Genomic DNA, 15,309 nt, shown 5'->3' with positions numbered 1-15,309 from the left:
CATTCATTTACTGAACTCCTAAAAGCTACTCCTGGTGCAGCTGAAACAGCAACGCCCATGCCCCTCCCACCTGAGGATCTGTCTTTTTCAGCCATCTCCTGTGTTTGAGGGGTGGAAAATCCACTTGTCACTTAAATCTCACTGGATTGACTGCTTCAATTTGACTCTTTTATACTCTTGCTTTTGCCTGTCGTTTTTTCCAGTTAACGTTACGACCACGGAAATGCTTGCAATGAACTGTCATGAACCCGGTAATTGCCGAATTGGCTCAATGGAATAATTTATTTTTATTTTACCTTTATTTAACCAGGCAAGTCAGTTAAGAACAAATTCTTATTTTCAATGACGGCCTGGGAACAGTGGGTTAACTGCCTGTTCAGGGGCAGAACGACAGATTTGTACCTTGTCAGCTCGGGGGTTTGAACTCGCAACCTTCCGGTTACTAGTCCAACACTCTAACCACTAGGCTACCCTGCCGCCCCGAATAAAGTCTTTCCTGTTGCATTTCTACGAACGGTAAAGCTTCATAAGGGATTTAACATACTCTTGACATTTATATCACAAGAAAGAGAAGAAATATAACTTTATTTTGATGTTCAAATGTGTTGATTTTTAAAATCGAGGGTATCTGCTATTGACACACTTGTTGAATTATGCAAGAGAAACGTGACAACAGTAAAAAATGAAGCAGGGTAGACAGAGCAGGTGAGTGATGGCGGGGTAGACAGAGCAGGTGAGTGATGGTAGGGTAGACAGAGCAAGTGAGTGCTGGTAGGGTAGACAGAGCAAGTGAGTGCTGGTAGGGTAGACAGAGCAGGTGAGTGCTGGTAGGGTAGACAGAGCAGGTTAGTGCTGGTAGGGTAGACAGCGCAAGTGAGTGCTGGTAGGGTAGACAGCGCAAGTGAGTGCTGGTAGGGTAGACAGCGCAAGTGAGTGCTGGTAGGGTAGACAGCGCAAGTGAGTGCTGGTAGGGTAGACAGCGCAAGTGAGTGCTGGTAGGGTAGACAGCGCAGGTGAGTGCTGGTAGGGTAGACAGAGCAGGTGAGTGCTGGTAGGGTAGACAGAGCAGGTGTTTGCTGGTAGGGTAGACAGAGCAGGTGAGTGCTGGTAGGGTAGACAGAGCAGGTGAGTGCTGGTAGGGTAGACAGAGCAGGTGAGTGCTGGTAGGGTAGACAGAGCAGGTGTTTGGTGGTTGCAGCCCTGTTCCACCCTTTTATGTTAATGTGTTAATATATGCAAATACACCAGTCTATTTTTGTGCAATAGTTCAGTCAATATCAAAAGTTGAGTATCTACGTCCAGTTTCTAACTGCTGCATTTATTTTAGTTGTTTTAAAGCCTTAACAATTTCGATGTCCGTTGCTAGTTTGTTTAAATCTCTTGATACCATTGACAAACTAAGAGAAGTATATCAACTCTGCCTTGTAAAACCAGCATGTTATGGTATTCCAACTGGCTTCCATGAAATGTCCTTCAATACAGGTTTCCCCAGGAATGCTTTATCTGAAACTTGCTTGAATCACTGGAGAATATGTTTATTCAGACAAGACAATGGTATGTTTTGGAGAGGCTTTACCTCTTGAATATATCAACAACAATGGCCCTTAAATATTGTAACAAGATGAACAAACACATTTTCCATTATTAAGACATTTCACTGTGTCCCAACTGCAGTTGGATTTAGTGTACAGAATAGCTTTGTAAATGTTGGTACATGATGAACAAAAACTCTTGAAATCAAAGTGAATATATTTACATAATGTAGTAAGGCTTGTGTGAGTCTTCGGTGTTGACTAAGTTTTCCTTACACCATCACCTGCAACAGAATGTGAGTCCAAAATGTAGCTTCAGACATTGCTCCTCTCTCACTCTCTCCTGGCAGCCAAACAGGGCAGATCCCACCTTGTGATACAGGGAGGATACCTCAGCAGAACTGGAGTGTCCTAAAGCTCTGTAAAACGCCCAGAGCATGTAGGCAATGATTCCCAAATTATACTCAGAAGCCTTTGATCTTGAGAGAGCGCTGCCATTTGAAGATGAGAGTCTGGAGTTTGGATCCTTGCATAGGCAAATATTGATGTACCTTTGGGGAAAAAACAGGTTCTGACAAATCACACTCAAGTTTTGGTCGGTCATTCATTTGGGAACAGATGACTGCAATATCTCTGTGAGCTGCCTGTGGATATGTTGCATCTTCCAATTCCACATGACTATACAAATATGCTAGATGATTGCATCGTCTTAGATGGGCACTGCATATCTTATTAAAACAAAGTGAAAAGGGGCAACTATCTGAACTGGATAGATAGTTAGCAATGTATGTGGCAAACAATCAATCAATGCTTTGAATCTGTTCATACGGCTCCCTCCTGTGGCTAGCACAGAAATACAAGGTTACCATCCAGCCTTTATGAGAGTAAAGTACATGTCGGATAAAAAAAAAGTCACGACAGGCCTGATGGACACAGAAAACATGTCCGTAAACGGTCCAAATGTTGACAACAAAAAAAATACACTAGACAAGGTGGGCTCCCCGTGTTGGCAAAATTAATTATGTGAGAATTTTCCAAATGGTGGTGGAAATGCCTTTATGCGCAATGGACTTCTGTGGGCAAATGTTCACCGTCGACGGCCACTGGCATGCTGGAGAAGTGTGCTCTTCACAGATTAATCCCGGTTTCAACTGTACCGGACAGATGGCAGACAGTGTAGTGTGTATGGCGTCATGTGGGCAAGCGGTTTGCTGATGTTAACGTTGTGAACAGAATGCCCCAAGGTGGCGGTGGGGTTATGGTATGGGCAGGCATAAGCTATGGACAATGAACACAATTGCATTTTATCGATGCCAATTTGAATACACAGAGATACCATGACAAGATCATGAGGCTCATTGTCATGCCACTCATCTGTTGCCATCACCTCATGTTTCAGCATGATAATGCGCGCAAAGATCTGTACACAATTCCTGGAAATTTAAAAATGTCCCAGCTCTTCCATGGCCTGCATACTCACATGTCACCCATTGAGCATGTTTGGGATGCTCTGGATCAACGTGTACGACAGTGCGTTCGAGTTCCAGCCAATAGCCAGCAACTTCACACGGCCATTGAAGACGAGTGGGACAACATTCCACAGGCCACAATCAACAGCCTGATCGCCTCTATGCGAAGGAAATGTGTTGCACTGCATGAGGCATATCGTGCTCACACCAGATACTGACTGGTTTTCTGATCCACGCCCCTACCCTTAAGGTATCTGTGACCAACAGACGCATATCTGTATTCCCAGTCGTGTGAAATCCATAGATTAGGGCCTAATGAATTTATTTCAATTGACAGACTTCCATATATGAACTGTAACTCAGTAAAATATTTGAAAATTGTTGCTTGTTGAGTGTAGTTGGGATTTGATTAAATCATGGTGAATCAAATCATGTGAATCAAAATAATCATTTATGAAACACGAACAGTGATTTTCATAGACTTCCTTTGGGATTATGTGGCTGCAAAACTTGTTTTGTAGATACTTCAAATTTGGACATTTCATTTTTGGGACATTGAAACTTAATAGATGCTAGTCAGCCTGCAAAGTAACATCTAAGGTAAGATAAATATGACTAAACTAGGAAAGGTACATTTCCCGAAGAAAATCTGTGTGCTTGCCTGTCTAAAAATATTTGTTAAAATGTAAAATTCAAGCTGAATAGAAAGTGAAGCAGTTTGTCATAGTAAGAATAGGTCTGATTACTTAAGTATATACACTCGGTGGCCAGTTTATTAGGTACAACAGACTAGTACTAAGTTGTACCCCCCTTTGCCTCCAGAACAGTCAGAAATTCTTTGGGGCATGGAAACCTAACGTGTGCCAGGAAAACATTCCCCACACCATTACACCACCAGCCTATACCGCTGAACCAGGCAGGACAGGGCCATGGACTCATGCTGCTTATGCCAAATCCTGACTGCCATCAGCATGACATAAGCTTGTAATGCTGGAACCGGGACGCAACAGGAACCGGGATTCGTCGGACCAGGTACATTTTTTCCACTCCTAAATTGTCCAATGTTGGTGATCGCGTGTCAACTGAAGCTGCTTCTTGTTTTTAGAGGAGTAGAACCCAGTGTGGTCGTCTGCTGCAATAGCCCATCCGTGACAAGGACTGGCGAGTTGTGCGATCCAAAATGCCGTTCTGCGCCGTTATTTGCCTGTTTGTGGCCCGCTTATTAACTTGTACGATTCTTGCCATTCTCCTTCGACCTCTCATCAATGACCTGTTTTTGCCCACCACACTCAGTTGCATAGGTCACTAATTTGTCCAATTCTAACGTTCAATCGAAGAGTAACAGGATGCCTGTCTGCCTGCTTTATATAGCAAGCCATGGCCACGTGACAGTCTGTAGGGGCGAACCATTTTGTGAACAGGGTGGTGCACCTAATAAACAGCCACTGAGTGTATCTCAGCTAGCAAAGTTTTAGGCAATTAACTGTGCCTAACACTCTGCTGAGACAGGCTTTCAAACTGTGGTCCCTGTGTCTGTCATTCTAAAACCATTATAACAAAAGGCTCAAATCTCTTGGTGAGGTCGCTAGGTGTTGTAAGCAGTGGTGCCTAGAGAAGTGGGTACACTCTAATTTTGCCAAAAATGTCCTAAACGGCCCACTCGGCAAAGGAAAGGCGACCTGTGTGAAAAATGGTATGAGAAACAGTGGCATACACTCTGAATGACCTAAAAATATGAATCCCACATTGGTCTTTCAGTCAGGCCAACCCAAGCTGTACTTCGCAAGTAGGCTAATAGTAGGCCTACTATTGAAACAGATAAATGAGTCTGTCAACTGAGTCAGAAATCAGGTTATTATTCTCAGTCACTTTATAGAAGAAAAAAAAATTGTACATTATAAGTCCATAACTATGCTTAAACCACAACAGGAGACCACTTTTGAGGTCTGGAAAAATCTAAGACATTTTTATTTGAGTGTAGTTACCCTTTAATTCAAGTGCACAGGCACCTAGCACTGTTTGGTTAGTGGCGTTTCTGTAGCACATGAGATGGAGTTTGCAAAACAAATGGGCACTGGATTGAAGCAAAATCATGTCATTCTGCCAGGTAGCAATATGCTACTTTGTAGCTATTTAACATTTACTTGAGAAGGTTATTGGGAAAGCCTTTCCATCTACCAGAGTAGTTAGGCCTATCATTAACATCGCTATATTTTTCCTGTTCCTTAATTGTTTGAAACCTGGACGTTTTACTTCCTATTATGAGGCATGTCTTATCTTGCGTCAAAGTAGCCCATTGCCAAAATCCCACCATAGAAACATGGATGAAATTTTACAAAGACTTCCTCATATGCCTTCTTTTCTATTAGTTCTCTTTCTTTCATTGTCTAGCAGCAAAATACATTATCCTAGTCATATTATCAACCGATGATATAGGGAAGATCTAAACATGCAACTTTCTAAATTCCTAACAGATATTTCCATCTCTGTCCATGAAAACGCTCGCATGTGCGGTGCACATTCTAGAAAGGTGTTTAACAGTTTTTGTATTTTGGAACATTCAGGCCTAGTGCAGTGTGCACAGTGTTACGCCTAAAATGTGAAGAAATAGTTTCAATATGTTAAACTAAACGTTCTGATCTGTCCCATCAGCCTTATTAAATGATAGGGCGTATACCTCCACTACTTTAATACGCATCAAGGGGATTAAGAAGTCAATATACGCAATTCTCAATGAAAAATAAGTGGCTATGTGGCATATACCCTCCACTACCCCACTGGTTGTAAGGCTGCTCAATATTTTTTATAAATGGGTTCAAATTTTATTTCTTTATACACTGAACAAAAATATCAACGCAACATGTAAAGTGTTGGTCCCATGTTTCATGAGCTGAAATAAAAAATCCCAGATATGTTCCATACGCATAAAAAGCTTATTTCTCTCAAAATATATCCACTTTGATTTCTGTTTGTGAACATTTCTCCTTTGCCAAGATAATCCAGCCACCTGACAGGTGTGGCATATCAAGAAGCTGATTAAACAGCATGAGGATTATTTCTGCCTTTAATAAAGCCCTTTTCTGGGGGGGAAATCATTCTGATTGGCTGGGCCTTGCTCCCCAGTGGGTGGGCCTGTCTGCCAAGTAGTTGGGCCTATGCCCTTCAAGGCCCACCCATGCCTGCACCCCTGCTCAGTTATGTGAAATCCATAGATTACAGAATAATGAATTTATTTCAACTGACTTATTTCCTTATATGAACTGTAACTCAGTAAAAACATTTAAATTGTTTCATGTTGCGTTTATTTTTGTTCAGTATATATTTTGTATAGCCTTACCATCACTTCTTCACAAAGTCTGCACACATCTTGAAGCACAGCTCTTTCTCTTTGTCCAAATAGTCCTTGTAGCATCTGCACAAATAACAATAAGGTAGTTGAAACAATGTGTCACTAGGGAAATAAACAATGAATGTCAATGAATAAACAATGAATGTCAGAAATATTATCTTACGTGGCAAGCTTCCTCAGGAGATTGTTGATGTCGAATGGTTTGTTGGCCTGAGCCATCGTGAGGTAATCCTGGGCTTTCTCATAGTCAGACAACTCCAAATACGCCTGAGGAAAACCCTCTGGTTAAAACATCTGACTGATTCTTTCAACAAGTGAGCCATCACCAAACATGCAAATCTCAAATGTACGAAAATGGGAAGATGTACGATTTAGAATCATTTTATGCTAGTAAATGGGTAAATCTTCATAAAACATATGGTCGTAACAAAAGTACAACCTTTTAAACTTTTTTTTAAAGAACATTTATGTCTGGCGTCAGATCCCTGTCTGCTCATCTATATTTTAATATCTATAGCATAAACTATGATGCCAAAAACAATTACATATACTGTAGGCACACACACATGAACCCAGCTTATTGACAAGAATATGACTTCCCCCAGCCTGAGGGTCTAACCTGACCACAGCGGAACAGGACCTTGGTGTTGGTGGGGTCGATCTCCATGGCCTTACTCCAGGGCTTTCAGGGGCCTGTCCAGGCGGAGCTGGGTCAGGGACAGGTTGAGGTAGATGGGCAGCTGCACCGCTGCGATGATCCTCTTCTCCTCCAGCTCCCGATTTCCCAGCAGAGTCACCGCCTGGCCAGACACATGGAGAGGTCATACGTAGAAAGAGTGATTTGATGTATTTATTTATATCACATGCACACTTGCGTGCGGACACAGTAGGGTGTGCACACACTACACGCACAACAGTGTGCTTGTAAAATATTACACATGACAGTGAGCTTATAATAAAATAAAATCTACAAAAAACTCAATACTTATGAGAGGGAACCAGCATAACATCACAATCATTCCTCTCATTCATTCACATACACTTGAAGTAATCCTTCATCATAAAATAATGCTGAAACTAAAATCAAGGGGCTCATTTGACGACATAAACATGTTTTATGTCCTAAATGTTTTCTGATACTACCTGTTTGTAGCGATCTTTGGCATCCTCAAAGCGACTCTGGTTGAAGCAGCGGTTGCCAAAGCTGCGCTCTGTGTCGACCACATTGAAGAGCGTGGACAGAGGAACAGTGTTCTGCTCCTCCTGGAGGGACAGAGGGGTTTGGGAAAGGTAAAAACTGGAGAGAGGGAGCCAACAAAATTACAACTAATCCCCAGATAGTAGTGAGAAGCATGACCAGAAATAGTCACTTCAGTCCAAGTAGCAAATGGCTTTATACTTACAGAAAACGTTTGACCTCTCATTGCCAACAAAGGGTATATAACAGAGGTCAAACGTTTTCTGTAAGTCTTCACAAGGTTTTCACACACTGTTGCTGGTATTTTTGCCCATTCCTCCATGCAGATCTCCTCTAGAGCAATGATGTTTTGGGGCTGTTGCTGGGTAACACCGACTTTCAGGTAACAAGTGGAGGACAGATGAGCCTCTTAAAGAAGAAGTTACAAGTCTGTGAGAGCCAGAAATCTTGCTTGTTTGTAGGTGACCAAATACTTATTTTCCACCATAATTTGCAAATAAATTCATTAAAAATCCTACAATGTGATTTTCTGGATTTTTTCCCCTCATTTTGTCTGTCATAGTTGAAGTGTACCTATGATGAAAATGACAGGCCTCTCATCTTTTTAAGTGGGAGAACTTGCACAATTGGTGGCCGACTAAATACTTTTTTGCCCCACTGTAAATATTGCACTTGGGAAAAAAACATCTTAAAGTAGAAATATAATTAAACAGGCATTCCATTTTTGCTCTAGTATAGTGCCCACTATAGTAGACATCGATCAAGTGCACAAGGCTACATGTGTGCAAAAATAATGTTCACCTGGTAAAACATTTTTAGTTATCCTCACCACACACAAGTTGTACTGTCAAGTTCAACACAAAAGCAATATCTTTGGGCTACACCGCAGGTTATTACATTGTACACCTTCTGCCTGTTGACATCTGTTGTACAATGTTCTAGCCGCAGAGCATGAGACCCTTTGTTGGCATAATTGATCTCTTTCAGGCATAGAGTACACCTGGCATACCCCTTTTTATCCACTGTATTGGAAAAATGAGGGGAAGTGGGGGTTCCTTTCACCTCTATAGTGGCATCCAGCTTAAGCCAGGCTACACTTATCTTTTTTTTTACCTTTATTTAACTAGGCGAGTCAGTTAAGAACAAATTCTTATTTACAATGATGCCTACACCAGCCAAACCCGGATGACACTGGGCCAATTGCACGCCACCCTATGGGTATCCCAATCACTGCCGGATGTGATATAGCCTGGATTCAAACCAGGGTGTCTGTTGTGACGCCTCTAGCACTGAGATGCACTGTCTTAGACCGCTGCACCACTAGGGTGCCCCAATCCACTTGTTAAAAAAGCAAAGCCTCATTTTCACCTAATTCTCGCATTCTGAAAATTAACCACATATTGTAGTTGAAAAACATGAGTTCACAGATCGTAGTTAGTTCGTTTGCTAGTCAACATTTCACACAGATTGCCAGGGTCCAGTAAGCAACTAACGCGTTAACTTGAGGAACAGCAAGGAGTCGTAACGTTATACCAGTGAAGTTAATACTATAGCGAATTGGTTAGGTCACTAATGTAAGCTCATCTGATGTTGTAACGTTAGCTGTCTGACTTTATTGACCAGCTAATTTTCACACAAACTCAATTATTTGATCAGTTAAGTTGGCTAATGTTGCTCAACATTTCTCTGGCTAGCTAACGGAGAATTTGATCCAGCTAACAAGATAGCATTGTTAAGTAACGCTAACAATACTAGTAGTACTTGTTCCACCACACTTTCTCCTTCACCTCAAACTGTCCAAATGCCAGTTGTTTTTCGGTTACAGCTCATGAACTACGCTTCATCACCTTCTCACCCCCGTGGTCAGGCTTTTCACCTACCTCTTCGTTATCGTTCAGGAGACGCGCTGCTGTAAATGGCACTGTCTTTCCATAGCACGCACTGATGCTGTAACTAGCAAATTGTCTGTCTCTTCAGTCGCGTGCTGCATTCTGCTGTTATGTGGAACAATTGGCTGAGCCTTGGATACAGCCTGTATTGCTCCAAACGCGTATCAGTCGTTCGCTTACAGCCAGTGGTGTGATCCAAAGCCCCCCTCCCAAACATTTCTCATCTGATCTACACGAATCACATAGGTCACCTATTTTTGATTCAAAACTGCGAATTTCGCCGAAAGGTGACTAGTTTTCATCCCTGCAGGTGGGTTTGTGTTCGAGAGACTGTTTATGAGACCTGTGTTAATTTTCTATAATGACTGCTACATGAAGTTAGTCATTAGTAGTGAATGTGCATTACACATGGTTCTGGTTAAATTTGTAACAAAAAGGGCATTTTCAGAGAAACTTGAATGCCAGATCTGCTTTTTTTGCAATAATCACTGGTTAAACTATTTTGAAAAAATAATTACATTATTAGTGAGTGTTATGGTTGTGGAAGGCTTCAATTTAGCCTTGGTATAAATTTGGTATTTGACCTTTAATTGTACAACAAAGTTTATTTAGAGAATAAAAAATAAAAAAATCTCGGTATATGGTGAATCACCCATAAATTAGAAACATTTTTTTATAACATTGGCAATATTGCCCATCCCTAGATACAGCCTTAACTGAATAAGGCCCCTAGTCTCCTCACCGAACTCATTGTGAAGAACTCATCCACTTGGGCTGAGTCAAGGAAATCGAGGACCTGCACCTTGTAGAGCACAGTGGCTACAGGAGGGATGAGTGGAGGGCAGCCCATCTCTCCATATGCATACGCAGGCAGGAAGAGAAAACGAGAGAACTCTCCCTGCCTCATGGTCAGAATACCCAGCTCCAGGCCCTATAGAGTCACGTCTGTAAGGTAAGGAGTGTGTATTAGTTGTTTATGAAGCCACATATGAAAACCAGTTACCTAAAGAGTATACCTTACCTCTTCCAAGCTTCATCATTCGAGGGTACTTCAGGTGGCTGGTGGTCTCAAACAGTCAGAGTACTCCAGAAATCCTGAAAAATTAACTGAAGGAATATTAGCAGGTGTACAAATGGGCAATGTTAAGAAAAAATGCTGTCCCACTATGGTGCAATGTTGATACATAATCGATTGCATTATGTCCCAATAAATATACTTTACAGTGTAAGGCATCCTAAAGAGAGGAGTATTTTTAGAGGGTACTTGACACAATTGAATCTCTTGGCACTGGTGGGCCTTCTCCAGGTTGGACCACTTCCTTCTTGATCCCGCCATCCATCGCCCAAGAGGTCCTGCATCTGCTGGCCCAGGCGGTGGAAAGGGCTCTGACAAGGATATAGAAAAGTTAACATTTATAACACTTACATTTAAAAAGGTTTGAAAAAAATTAGGTGTTTGCAGTGGGGCACAAAGAAACAGTCTTGCCAAAACACAGTTTTATATTTTAGATAGCTAGTAAGTTGAAACGAAATTCTGTAAGGTGGGACGCGAAGCAAAAATACTTTTGCGTGACAGGATCAAGCTCGCGAGGCTGCAGCATAGTGTCTTGGCTAGTTAGCAAGCAAATGATGTATACACATTTTTGTGCACACATTGTAACCAGTGAGCAATACATTTGGGTTTATGAAACAGCCCTATTAAATATGGTGTAAAGTTGAGCAAATAGTGCTGAATTCTGGTCGACAGTCCGTTTCCTGACAATGTTGTTGAAAGATGATTGCAAATTTCAATTGCACTAGCTAGCTATGATAATGTAACGAGCCTGGGTTTATAAGCGCGAAAATCGACCTTGCCACCCACACGAGCATGCTTTTGCGGCACATCCCTCTTTCCACTGGGATTCTCTGCCTCTAACCCTATTACAGGGGCTGAGTCACTGGCTTACTGGGGCTCTCTCATACCGTCCCTGGGAGGGGTGCGTCACCTGAGTGGGTTGAGTCACTGATGTGATCGTCTTGTCTGGGTTGGCGCCCTCCCCCTTGGGTTGTGCCGTGGCGGAAATCTTTGTGGGCTATACTCAGCCTTGTCTCAGGATGGGAAGTTGGTGGTTGAAGATATCCCTCTAGTGGTGTGGGGCCTGTGCTTTGGCAAAGTGGGTGGGGTTATATCCTTCCTGTTTGACCCTGTCCGGGGGTGTCCTCGGATGGGGCCACAGTGTCTCCTGACCCCTCCTGTATTTATGCTGCAGTAGTTTATGTATCAGGGGGCTAGGGTCAGTTTGTTATATCTGGACTACTTCCTGTCCTATTCGGTGTCCTGTGTGAATTTAAGTGTGCTCTCTCTAATTCTCTTTCTCTCTCGGAGGACCTGAGCCCTAGGACCATGCCTCAGAACTACCTGACATGACTCCTTGCTGTCCCTAGTCCACCTGGCCGTGCTGCTGCGCCAGTTTCAACTGTTCTGCATTATTATTAGACCATGCTGGTCATTTATGAACATCTTGGCCATGTTCGGTTATAATCTCCACCCGGCACAGCCAGAAGAGGACTGGCCACCCCACATAGGCCAAAACCTAGAGAGGAACCAGGCCACCGTGCTTCTACACCTGCAGTGCTTGCTGTTTGGGGTTTTAGGCTGGGTTTCTGTACAGCACTTTGAGATATCAGCTGATGTGTGAAGGGCTAAATAAATAAATTTGATTTGATTTGATAGCGCGCCAGACCTCGGGCTCGAAGGTCGAGGGTTCGAGACTTGCTCCCTTCTGTTTCATTACACTGGTCTCAGAAGTGATCGGACCTTGCATCCACGACAGTGCGTGTGCTTGACCGGTGAGCGCGTTCCTGTAAGACGTAGGGTCGCAAGCTAGCGCGAGGACGCGCTCTTTGAAAGGAGGGAGTAGTGTAACCTGCTCTTTCATTACAATATACAATTCTATGAATAATGTGTGTTGCTAGTTAGCTTGCATTAACAGATTTCCCGCGGCGAACGTAGCCAGGGGTGCGTTCAGTTCAATCGAACATTTGCGTTACGACTTTTACACGTTTCCCCAAAACGTTCAACGTTCTTGAACATACTCTAAGGTCGTTACAATACTTTGAGGTACGTTCTCTACGTTTGGCGGGTGTGTCCTTTTAGCGATGAGCGACGTTTTAAAGGGCAGCGGTGCATTTTAGAACCCACAACCCAACCAAAGTGGTCCTTCAGAACAGCACCGTTCCCGTTTAATTGAACCTTTAGAAACTGTGGCTGCATTGGGTGTTTTCGTATTGAACTCAGGTATGGTCATTAGGTCACAGTACACCACGTGAGGTGCACTGACCTTTTGACATTATTCAATCAAAACTGGAAATCCACTAATGGTTAACATAAAAAAATACATACTATTTCCCCTTTTGCACAATTCTTATTTTTCATTGGCATAACAGTCTATGGACATAGATACAAACTAAATGTGTACAGTAGGCGTAAGTCTGTTGGAGTACTTTGACATTTTTATATTGATAAAAATATAAACAAAACATGTGCACAAGAAAATCAATAGCATAATACATTTTCAAAAATATGTTTCTGAAAAATGCTATTAGCTTCCATTGTAGTTTTAAGAACTGATCCAGCATTAAGCCAATACTACAAAACTACAAAAAGGCAATAGTCCATGATCCCCAATCAGAGACAATGATAAACAGCTGCCTCTGATTGGGAACCATACCAGGCCAACATAGATATATAATAACCTAGATAACCCACTCTAGTTACACCCTGACCTAACCAACATAGAGAATAAAAAGGCTCTCTATGGTCAGGGCGTGACAACACGGTTATACTGTATACGAGTCATTCCAAGTGTTTTAAAACAGATTTTTGCCAGAGCAGTCTTCCATCAAAGTTTTACTTCATATGCTAATAATTAATCTTTTTCCCCCAGGGTGGGTTAGTGCAGACTAATTTACCTGTTCTAATCTATTTACTGGTGGGGGTGTTAAGCTTTTAGCGCAACACTCCATAGCAAGACATTTGCAAAAATGTTGACTGTTAGAGCATCAAATATACAATAATTTTAGTCTGATAGTCTTCAAAATACGTCTATCATTTAAGAATAGTACATTGATTTGTCTTCAAAAATACCTACATTTTAAAGTCACCCATCACAATTTCACATAGATATCTACACTCGTAGAAAAAGGGATCCAAAGGGGTTCTTTGACTATCCCCATAGGAAACCCTTTTTGGTTCGAGATAAAATCCTTTTTGGTTCCAGGTAGAACCATTTTTTGTTCCATGTAGAACCCTCTGTGGAAAGGGTTCTACATGGAACACAAAACGTTTCTACTTGGAACCAAAAGGGTTCTACTTGGAACCAACAAGGGTTATCCTATGGGGTCAGCCGAAGAACCCTTTTAGGTTCTAGATAGTACCTTTTTCTAAGAGTGTAGGTCCTCAGAAAGCAATAACTATAAGACTCTCTGGGCAGAATAGGGACACCAACATACATGCATTACAATAAGGTTATATTTTATGCCTTTTGAGGCCAAAGTTCAAGTTCACATTGCAATCGCATCAGAAAGAAGGCATTATATCGAAGGCTTTGCTTGAAATACTGTAATTAGTAGTCTGTCACACATTTGATATACTGTTAAGGGGATATATCAACAGACCTTGCAAGTAAATCAGGTACTCAAGCAGCAGCAGTACTACATTGTGTGCCAGGCTATACTGTATGTGGCAAATATGAGCTTTCTTTGTTGAAGAGTGTTCTGTAAGGGTAAATTATGTTGTTTGGAATGTTTAGATATTGGGTTGGGTTTAACTAAATGTATGCATATTACAGTGGCTTGCAAAAGTATTCACCCCCTTGAGCATTTTCCCTATTTTGTTGCCTTACAAACTGGAATTAAAATATATTTTTGGGGGGGGTTGTATCATTTGATTTACACAACATGCCTACCACTTTGAAGATGCAAAATATCTTTTATTGTGAAACAAACAAGAAATAAAACAGATTAACAGAACAATTGAGCATGCATATCTATACACCCCGCCCAAAGTCAATACTTTGTAGAGCCACCTTTTTCAGCTGCAAGTCTCTTGGGGTATGTCTCTATAAGCTTGGTACATCTAGCCACTGGGATTTTTGCCCATTCTTCACACCAAAACTGCTCCAGCTCCTTCGAGTTGGATGGGTTCCGCTGGTGTACAGCAATCTTTAAATCATACCAAGAATATCAATTGGATTGAGGTCTGGGCTTTGACTAGGCCATCCAAGACATTTAAATCTTTCCCCTGAAACCACTCGAGTGCTGCTTTAGCAGTATGCTTAGGGTCATTGTTCTGCTGGAAGTCTCAAATCTCTGGAAGACTGAAACAGGTTTCCCTCAAAAATGTTCCTGTGTTTAGCGCCATCCATCATCCATCCATCCGCTGAGAAGACTCACAGCTCCTTCAGGGTTAACTTCGGCCTCTTTGTTGCCTCTCTGATTAATGCCCCCCTTTTGCCTGATCTGTGAGTTTTGGTGGACAGCCCTCTCTTGGAAGATTTATTGTGGTGCCATATTCTTGAATTTTTTTAATAATGGATTTAATGGTGCTCTGTGGGATGTTCAAAGGTTCTAATTTTTTTTTAAAATTTTTTATTTTACCCCTTTTTCTCCCCAATTTCGTGGTATCCAATTGTTTAGTAGCTACTATCTTGTCTCATCGCTACAACTCCCGTACGGGCTCGGGAGAGACGAAGGTTGAAAGTCATGTGTCCCCCGATACACAACCAAACCAAGCCGCACTGCTTAACACAGTGCGCATCCAACCCGGAAGCCAGAAAACACCGTGCACCTGGCAACCTTGGTTAGTGCGCACTGCGCCCGGCCCGCCACAGGA

The 15,309-nt window shown here is 42.1% G+C and overlaps 1 pseudogene; it reads right to left on the bottom strand.

Moving 5' to 3' along the window:
* Window positions 1-1,083: 1,083 nt before the first annotated feature.
* On the bottom strand, window positions 1,084-12,241 carry LOC110534875 (annotated as a pseudogene).
* Window positions 12,242-15,309: the final 3,068 nt, after the last annotated feature.

Source organism: Oncorhynchus mykiss, chromosome 10 (genome assembly GCF_013265735.2).
Source record: "Oncorhynchus mykiss isolate Arlee chromosome 10, USDA_OmykA_1.1, whole genome shotgun sequence".
In the NCBI taxonomy this organism is placed as follows: domain Eukaryota; kingdom Metazoa; phylum Chordata; class Actinopteri; order Salmoniformes; family Salmonidae; genus Oncorhynchus; species Oncorhynchus mykiss.
The sequence above is the reverse complement of the archived record's forward strand: the minus strand, read 5'-3'. Positions and strand labels throughout refer to the sequence as shown.